Raw genomic sequence first — 8,296 nt, 5'->3', positions numbered from 1 at the left:
TTCTTTGCAAAGGTGTGGTATGCAGTGCAGGAGATACAGCTTACATGCCAGAATTCATAAAAATCATAGACAAATCTTTGAGCAGGCAGAAGACAGTTCTGTGTTGGGTTCTATCCAATACATTATGTTTCTCACCATTTCAGTGCTCTTTTTGATACAGTTGTGTGGTTGGAGATGTATTCGTTAATTTATTTAAAATATTTATCAACCACCTTTTACCTTGTGGCACTGAAGGCAACTTACACTATAAATAAAACAATGGTTATAAAACACAAAAGATGGCAGTTTAAAATACCAATTAGGACTGCTCCCAAATAAAAAACTTAAACTAGTCACATGCAGTGTTGAATAAAACTGTCTCTGGCTGCCTCCTGAAAGAGAGAGAGAGAGAAGGAGGGCCAGACACACCTCTCTGAGGATGGTTGTCTCAGAACTATGGGGCTGCCACTGAACAGGCCCTTTCTTGTATACCTGCTAAACGAGCTTCTTTGGTTGTTGGAACAGTTAGGGAATATAATGGCCATGAGAAATTTCAGCCACCCTGGTATCTGTTGGAAGTCAAACTGCCAAATATGGCCTGAAATATTCCTGACTTGTCTTGTGGACAACTTCACTTTCTAAAAGGTGGCAAAGGAAACAACGGGGTCGGCTATCTGGCACTTGATTATCATCAACAAGGAAGAACTGTTGATGAGGTGAAAGCAGTGGGTTCCCTGGGCATTAGTGACCATGTAATTTTGGGATTTAAGTTATTAGGGGAGGGAAAAGTTTAATATAATCAGTCATATAGGTTGGACTTCAGAAAAGTTATGCAGGGTAGAATCCCATAATCAGAAATATTCAAAGACAGGGGAGTCCAAGAAGAGTGGGAGTTTCTTAAAAGTGAGATATTGAAGGCATCATTACAAATTATTTCAATGAGAAGGGGGGAAGGAAATGGGAAGAACCTAAAGAAGGCAGGCTGGTTATATTCTTTGGATATGGTCAGAGCAAGAAAAAGAGCAAGGAAGTTGTTGGACCACTGCGGGGAGAGGAAAGTGGAATTTTAACATGTGATGAGTAGAGAGTAGAACTGCTCAATTCCTACTTTGATTCCTAGGAATTGATTCCTAGGAATAGTCACAAATTTGGGGTGGTTTGTTGTTTCAGGGCAACACACAGGAACTTTCCATAAACTTTCAATCGGTTCCTGCCAGTTCCTGAATGGATACATTTCCAAAAAGACTATCTTCACTCAAACAGAATGTTTACCAAACTTCAAAGCAATCAGGGGAGGAATTCTCTAGCCTTGGAAACACTTGTCAATTTCAAAACAGTTTCAAGACTACAGTCATGTCAATCTCAAAACTAATATAACTAGGGGATAAGAATGAAGCAAAGAGAAAGAAACAATTGGTGCCAAAGGAAAAGGATATTTAATGGTTGAATAACCCCTATGTATTTTGCATTGAGGTTTCTCAAGGGAAATGTACTGAAGAAATATATGTCCTAAAATATATTAAATAAATAAATCATATTTTTTTAAATGATAAAATACAGGAAAATTTTATAAAACATGTATTGTTGTTGTTGTTAGGTGCAAAGTCATGTCCAACCCATCGCGACCCCATGGACAACGATCCTCCAGGCCTTCCTGTCCTCTACCATTCCCCGGAGTCCATTTAAGTTTGCACTGACTGCTTCAGTAACTCCATCCAGCCACCTCATTCTCTGTCGTCCCCGTCTTCTTTTGCCCTCAATCGCTTCCAGCATTAGGCTCTTCTCCAGGGAGTCCTTCCTTCTCATGAGGTGGCCAAAGTTTCATCTTCAGGATCTGGCCTTCTAAGGAGCAGTCAGGGCTGATCTCCTCTAGGACTGACCGGTTTGTTCGCCTTGCAGTCCAAAGGACTCGCAAGAGCCTTCTCCAGCACCAGAGTTCAAAAGCCTCAATTCTTTGACACTCGGCCTACCTTATGGTCCAACTTTCACAGCCATACATTGCAACTGGGAATACCATAGCCTTGACTAGACGCACTTTTGTTGGCAGGGTGATGTGTCTGCTTTTTAGGATGCTGTCTATATTTGTCATAGCTTTCCTCCCCAGGAGGAAGTCTCTTTTAATTTCTTTGCTGCAGTCCCCATCTGCAGTGATCTTGGAGCCCAGGAAAATAAAATCTGTCACTATCTCCATTTCTTCCCCATCTATTTGCCAGGAATTGAGAGGGCCGGATGCCATGATCTTCGTTTTCTTGATGTTGAGTTTCAAGCCAACTTTTGCACTCTCCTCCTTCACCCGCATCAACAGGTTCTTTAGTTCCTCTTCACTTTCTGCCATTAGAGTGGTATCATCTGCATATCTGAGGTTGTTGATATTTCTCCCTGCAATCTTGATCCCAATTTGTGACTCCTCTAATCCCGCCTTTCTCTTGATGTGCTCTGCATACAAGTTAAATACGTAAGGCGACAGTATACAGCCTTGCCAAACTCCTTTCTCAATTTTGAACCAATCAGTGATTCCATGTTCAGTTCTCACTGTTGCTTCTTGACCTGCATATAAGTTTCTCAAGAAACAAATAAGATGCTCTGGTATTCCCATCTCTTTAAGAACTTGCCACAATTTGTTGTGCTCCACACAATCAAAGGCTTTAGCATAGTCAATGAAGAAGAAATAGCTGTTCTTCTGGAACTCCCTAGCTTTCTACATGATCCAGCGTATGTTGGCAATTTGATCTCTAGTTCCTCTGTCTCTTCGAAATCCTGCCTGTACTTCTGGAAGTTCTTGGTCCACATATTGCTGGAGCCTAGCTTGTAAAATTTTGAGCATAACTTTGCTAGCATGAGAAATGAGTGCAATGGTGTGGTAGTTTGAACATTCTTTGGCATTGCCCTTCTTTGGGGTTAGAATGTAAACTGACCTTTTCCAATCCTGTAGCCATTGTTGAGTTTTCCACATTTGCTGGCATATTGAGTGTAGCATGTTTACTGCATCGTCTTTTAAGATTTTGAATAGTTCAACTGGAATGCTGTCACCACCACTAGTTTTATTGTTGCTCAGACATCCTAAGGCCCATTTGACTTCACATTCCAGGATGTCTGGCTCCAGGTCAGTAACTACCCTTTTGTGGTTATCAGGGATGTTAAGCTCACTCTTGCATAGTTCTTCTGTATAATTTTGCCACCTTTTTAAAATCTCTTCTGCTTCTGTGAGGTCCCTACCATTTTGGTCCCATATCATACCCATCTTTGCATGAAACGTTCTCTTCATATCCCCAATTTTCTTGAAAAGATCTCTGGTCTTCCCCACTCTATTGTTTTCTTCTATTTGTTTGCACTGTTCATTTAAGAAGGCATTCTTATCTCTTCTAGCTTTTCTCTGGAATTCTGCATTCAATTGGGTGTATCTTTCTCTTTCTCCCTTGCCTTTCACTTCCCTTTTCTCCTTAGCTATTTGTAAAACTTCCTCAGACAGCCATTTTGATTTCTTGCATTTCTTTTTCTTTGGGATGGTTTTAGTTGCTACCTCCTGTACAATGTTGCGAACTTCCGTCCATAGTTCTTCAGGCACTCTGTCTATCAGATCTAATTCCTTAAATCTATTTGTCACCTCTACTGTATATTCGTCGGGGATATGATTTAGTTCATACCTGAGTGGCCTAGTGCTTTTCCCTACTTTCTTCAATTTAAGCCTAAATTTTGTAACAAGAAGCTGATGAACTGAACCACAATCAGCTCCTGGTCTTGTTTTTACTGACTGTATAGAACTTCTCCATCTTTGGCTGCAGAGCACATAGTCAATCTGATTTCTGTGTTGACCGTCTGGTGATGTCCATGTGTAGAGTCGTCCCTTGGGTTGTTGGAAAAGAGTGTTTGCTATGACTATTGTATTCTCTTGACAAAATTCTACCAGCCTGTGCCCTGCTTCATTTTGTGCTCCAAGGCCAAACTTGCCTGTTATCCTGGTTATCTTTTGGCTTCCTACTTTAGCATTCCAATCTCCCATGATGATAAGCACATCATTTCTTGGCGTTGCTTCTAGAACATGTTGTAGGGCTTCATAGAACTGGTCAACTTCATCCTCTTCAGCAGCAGTGGTTGGGGCATAGACCTGGATTACTATGATGTTGAATGGTTTGCTTTGGATTCGAACTGAGATCATTCTGTCATTTTGGGGATTATATCCCAAGACTGCTTTTCCTACTCTCTTATTGATTATGAAGGCTACTCCATTTCTTCTGCGAGATTCTTGTCCATAGTAGTATACCTGATGGTCATCTGAATTAAATTCACCCATTCCTATCCATTTTAGTTCACTGATTCCTAAAATGTCGATGTTCAGTCTTGTCATCTCTACAACATGTACAGAGTTGTAATTTGTTATATGAAAAACTAAACCAGCATTAACATATACTACAACAGACTTTCTCGACTTTTTTACTGTTAAACCTCTGAAGTATTCTTCAGGCTTTGCGAAACCCCAGAAGTCGCACAATCATGAAGAATATGGTTGGGAAGCATTGCTGTGTACACGCCCACCTGGGGCCCATCCCCTTCCCACCCTCTCCAGGCCCATCATTGGCAATTTTAGGGAGGGGTGCGTATGTTAACGTGACCATATATGGTCATATCACCCTATACATTTTTAGCAAATTTCTAAACTGTATAAAAAATTAATTAACTCCCACCCACCTGGGAAACCCTTTCAGAGCCACCAAGAAACCCCAGGATTTCAGAAAAACCAGCTTGAGAAAGCCTGCACTACAATTTCACAAGGCATATACAGAGTGCAATTCTGCCCCTGGATCTGTGTGCACTGTTATAATTACCATTGTTACCATTATCAGTATTAATAGTATTAATGTTATGGTTATCTATATGTTATGAAAATTAAGTTCCTTGTATTATTTTCTACATTTTATGTAAGCTGCCCTGAGCCTCTGGAGAGGGCTGTATATAAATATATAAATAATAATAATAATAATAATATTAGTAAGCCCAAAGGGAACTCTGTTTGGGGTATTAGTAAAATGGGTGTTAGAAAACCACACCAATGAAGTTGAACACAAAATATATAGAGGTTATTCAACCATTAAAGATCATTTTCCCTTTGCGTCAATTGTTTCTTTCTCTTCATTTTGCCTTGGTGGGGACTGCGTTTCTTTTCATTAAAAATGAAGCAACATCTGTACTCATGAATAAGCCACAAAATTAAAAAGCTAAAAGAATTCAAGACAAAAAGTCTGACAGAAAAACAAAGCTCTACTTTGTCGCCTGGAGGTTGCTGCTGGGCGGGACATTTGGTGAGAGAATTCCATAAAGGCTGTCTCATTGCATTCATATACCTGATCACTGGTGGTACTGAACTGGGATCAAAGCATCATGATGGGTGATGCTGTGAGGCCTTTAATGGCTGCCATATTGGAATATCAAAGGTTGTTATGATTCTCTTGACAGAATTGATTAAGACAGTCAAATCTTTGGGGGTTAAGATTCAGTAGAATGACAAGAAAGACCTTTATCAACAACAGAGATATTCTTGTGAAGCATGACCATGCTGATATATTATAAGAAATCTTTAATCTTTGTTGGATTACATTAATCCATGTTGGACAATGTGTTGGAGAAGACTGGAGAGGATCAATGTAGCTTCTCACACCCCATACCAAGCCCAAAATTTCCATGATAGTAGATAATGTAAACCACAAGCTCGGCCTTTATAGTCCTTATTTTTTCTTAAGTGTATCTTCTAACATTCTTTCATAGTGCCAATCTCACTAAAGGTAGAGGCAAGTGAAAAATCATGATGCTTCAAGTCTTATTTACTGTTTTAAACATTCTAAATTTTACCATTTAATTTCTGTCAGGGAGACAGGCATGGACAACTCTTCACCTATGCCTCTGAAAAAAAGGTCTAAATATGTTATATTTTATTTATTTATAATTTAATTTCTAGACCACCCATCCCACAAATGGGCTCATGGTATTTTACAACAATAATTTAAACAATTTAAACCATAATTCAATAAAAATGAAGTTAAATTTATAAAATTTATAAAGTGCTCTGCCATTTTGTCATTTCATCAATTCAGTCATCAAACTAAGTCTGCCTCTTTTGCTGCTTAGATATGGTTAGATGGACAAGTGTTACTGAAGATAAAGCTTTTTAACAATCAACCCTTAAAGAGAAATGTTTATTTTGTTAAATTAAAATATGTATCTGACAAACAGCCACAATCGTGGCCATAGAACTGAAAGTCTATCCCGTATTCTGTTATTCTTCCAATACAATGGAGCTTCCCATTGAGCTCCCAGAATACATTGAATGGGGAAACAGAAGGGCTTCCTCATCCAATACTGGGTTGACATCAGTGTCAAACCAATTGTGGAGCTAAAGGGTAGTTTTCGGCAGGCTTATGTGCTGAAAAATCTTATATGATCATTTAGGAAGTGAGGGATAGCTGGCAGCCTTGATATATTTTTAATAAGAAAAAAAATCTACTATAACCCCTCCTGCCTCAAAGTTCAGCTCTCATCAATCTTCTTCATTGTACTCTCTGAGCCAGCTTGATGTTGTGGTTAGGAGCAACAACTTCTAATCGGGTTTGATTCCCCGCTCCCCCATATGCAGCCAGCTAGGTGATCCTGGGCTCGCCACAGCACTAATAAAAGTGTTCTGACCAAGCAGTAATATTAAGGCTCTCTCAGCCTCACCTACCTCACAGGGTGTCTGTTGTGGGGAAAGGAAAGGGAAGGCTAATGTAAGCCACTTTGTGCCTCCTGGTCATGAAGAACAGCATATAAGAACCAACACTTCTTCTTCTGAATGGTATTTACCAATATAGAAGCATTAGCATAAAATGTTAGTCCTCACCTTATGGGGATTACTTACTTTGTACCTCCTACGTTAACTGTTTTCTAAGAGGAAGTAGGGTGACACAGTGTGTGACCGTTGGTGGGAGTAGCAGCTTGGCTTACACAACCTTTGCCTGTCATGCTCCAGCCAGCTGCAGCCCTGTCTGACTCTAAGGAAGAGGCAGATCTGAGAGTCTTGCCAGGCCCAGTCCCTGAGCTGCAGGCACTGCCAACACACACAGCCTCATAAACACCAGAAATGCCTGTGGAACCCAGCCCAGAACCTGAACACAACCAGGCCTTTGGACACTAAGCCTGATGCAAAAGTCCTGGTAGCAACTGGCTCCCCTCCTTTGTCTCCTCAGTCTAGGGAGCAACAGCATAAAAAGCAGCACTTTGCTTTGCAGGAAAGGAGAAGGAATGTGAGATTAGCTGCTTAGGACAGGTCTAGCCTCCAAGAGTCTTTGCAGACCTCAGATGAGTAGTGAGATAGCTGTTCGTGGTTAGATACGTGTCAAGCAAGTTTGGGCTGGCAGGGTCATTCCTACCTGTCCTGCACCTCCAAATCCTGCTTCCTAGCCTTGACTTCTTGGATCCTGATTACCTGATGGACCATCAGCTTGGAACTTCTGGCTACAAACCCTCTCCTTGCTCTTATCGGACCTGTTTTAAGTGAGTGACTGATTTCCTGATACTGACCTTGGCTCCTGTTCTTTGACCATAGCTGGTTTACTCCCTTCAAGACTATCCGGCTGGCTGCACATCTCTCCCTGCTTGTGCCTGGAGACTTGATATTGCTACCTGGCATACACTGCAGCTGAGGGTACAGAAGGGGTCTGTGCGAGACCTAGGAGAGGGAAGCTTGCTAGGGCTGCCAGTTGTGGGTTAGGAAATACGTTGAGATTTTGAGTGATGAGTCTGGAAAAGGTCAGGTTTAGGGAGGGGAGGGATCTCTGCAGGCCATATAGTCTACCTTCCAAGGCAGTCATTTTCTCCAGGGAACTAGAGACCAATGATAATTCTGGAAGCTGTTCAGCCACCACCTTGATGTTGGCAACCGTAGAGGTTTTTCTGCAAGTCTGCTGCAGTCTTAAGGAGGTCCTGGCACAGAAAAAAATCTACCTGGTAACTTTTTAGAGGCAGTGTCGAAACTCAAACATATGGCCCAACAACATTTCCATCAAACAGGCTGACATATTTAGGGAAGGTGGCCTGTAGTTTTCACAGATCAGCAGTGAAACAGTAAAAATGAAACAATAAAACCCTTAATGATTAAAATGTTTAAAACATTAAAAGGTAGGACTGTTAATTCTTAAAAGTGGCACAGAAGCCTGTTCCCTATATCTGAATTCCCATACTGCTCCCTGAATACTATAACTTGGGTGTAGCCAGTTGCCTTGGGTTTTATGTAAGTACTAGTAATCAAGCCCATTGCAGTTCTAAATGCAATGGGCGCTAGCAGTGAGTG

This window comes from Paroedura picta, chromosome 2 (assembly GCF_049243985.1).
Source record: "Paroedura picta isolate Pp20150507F chromosome 2, Ppicta_v3.0, whole genome shotgun sequence".
NCBI classification, from domain to species: domain Eukaryota; kingdom Metazoa; phylum Chordata; class Lepidosauria; order Squamata; family Gekkonidae; genus Paroedura; species Paroedura picta.
Note: the sequence above shows the minus strand (reverse complement) of the source record.